We start from the raw sequence: 1,606 nt of genomic DNA on the forward strand, positions 1-1,606 counted from the left end.
CATTAAAAATAATTTGATTCCTTCTTTTTTTACCATTGCAGCAGATACTATTCTTGACTGCTCTGGACTTCAGCCATCCACCGAGTGTAGCGCAGTACAGCTCGAACCTTGGGGCTTTTTCCGGAGGGAGGCCTGCTAGCATGACGGCGTCGCCCCAAACTGCTCAGCCGCATCCGCCTAGCCTCGACATCGGGGGTCAACTGGTAGGAAGACCGCTGCACAAGATTTCTCATCGCCTCCTGCGTAGTAGAAAATTCGTTTTGATTCAATTGCAAAAACTGGAAACGCATTGCAAACACCCCGTGTCCGCATATAGCAGTTGTGTGTTATCGCTGTTCCCGTTCACACACGTTCAGCACTTGGCAACCATGCTTACACGCCCGTGATGGACTGGACCGTTAAGCAGGCCGACCAGTCTCACAGAGGACAAACGTACTGTACATGTATTGTAGAAGAGGCATCAGGTTCAGGCTTTCATACGAAATCGATGACAGGGATGCGACTACACGTGTATAGGGCAGATGTTAAAACAAAAGAGTCGGCAACGGATAGGTCATGGGCTTGCTTGTGTGCGTGCTCTTAAAGGACCCTGGAACAGTTCGAGTTACAGCCTACATGAAAGGGCCGGGCGGCACTGTATAGTTGAAGCCCGTGATTGGCCGGCGCTTCTGTGTGGTTGGTTCCATTTGAAAAGCGAGACGATGCTGAGAAATGTTATTTATTTATTTATTTAATTATTTATTTATTTATTTTTTATTTATTTATTTATTTATTTATTTATTTATTTATTTATTTATTTATTTATTTATTTATTTATTTATTTATTTATTTATTTATTTATTTATTTATTTATTTATTTATTTATTTATTTATTTATTAAAGCCGGGCCCGGGCTTTCGGGTAAGCCCGAGCCCGTGCACACCTCTACTGCTCACCGCAATGTTTATATAATTATTTTTGTACCTGCCTTTTCTCTCTTCACCTTGTAGTCATGCGCTTCTTACAAACGACTTGAGTATTGAGTATGTCACCGCAATACCGCTAACAAGGCCATATTTGGCGCGTTGTAGCTGAAAAACAACCAAAATAGAGCAACATGTTTTTGATGTAGGTGATAAAGAGCAACCTTGGCTTTAATTTCTGAGAGTTTGAAAAAATCGAAGATGGCCTTTTTTATTTGGCTTTCAAAATATACCAAAACGCGTTACCTAGCTCCAGAAGAGTGTTTTTTAACTGAACCTTTTTGACGACATAAACTGAAATCGGCACGAAAATTGAACAAGAATGAAAGAACAACACTAAAAAATTGAACTACTCAGCTTGGTTACACATAGAGGAAAAAGGTCACACATTCGAACAATTTTCAGAAAAAATTTCAATGCGAGAATTTCTATTTAAAAAAGTCGCACTGCACATCAAACCCGAATACGTTAAATCATTCGAGAGTATGCGAAGTCTTCCTGTAAAAATACTAGGGCGATAGCTGCAGTAGCTTTTGTTTTAGTGGTACAAGTTTCAAATTTTCCACGAGCCGCTCAACGCACCAGTGACCCGAGCCAACTTTGGGAATTTTTTTGAGGAAGTGAAATTTTAGTTTACACAACAT

This window comes from Haemaphysalis longicornis, unplaced genomic scaffold, assembly GCF_048455015.1.
Source record: "Haemaphysalis longicornis isolate Haplotype H1 unplaced genomic scaffold, Haemaphysalis longicornis Haplotype H1 scaffold_1, whole genome shotgun sequence".
NCBI lineage: Eukaryota > Metazoa > Arthropoda > Arachnida > Ixodida > Ixodidae > Haemaphysalis > Haemaphysalis longicornis.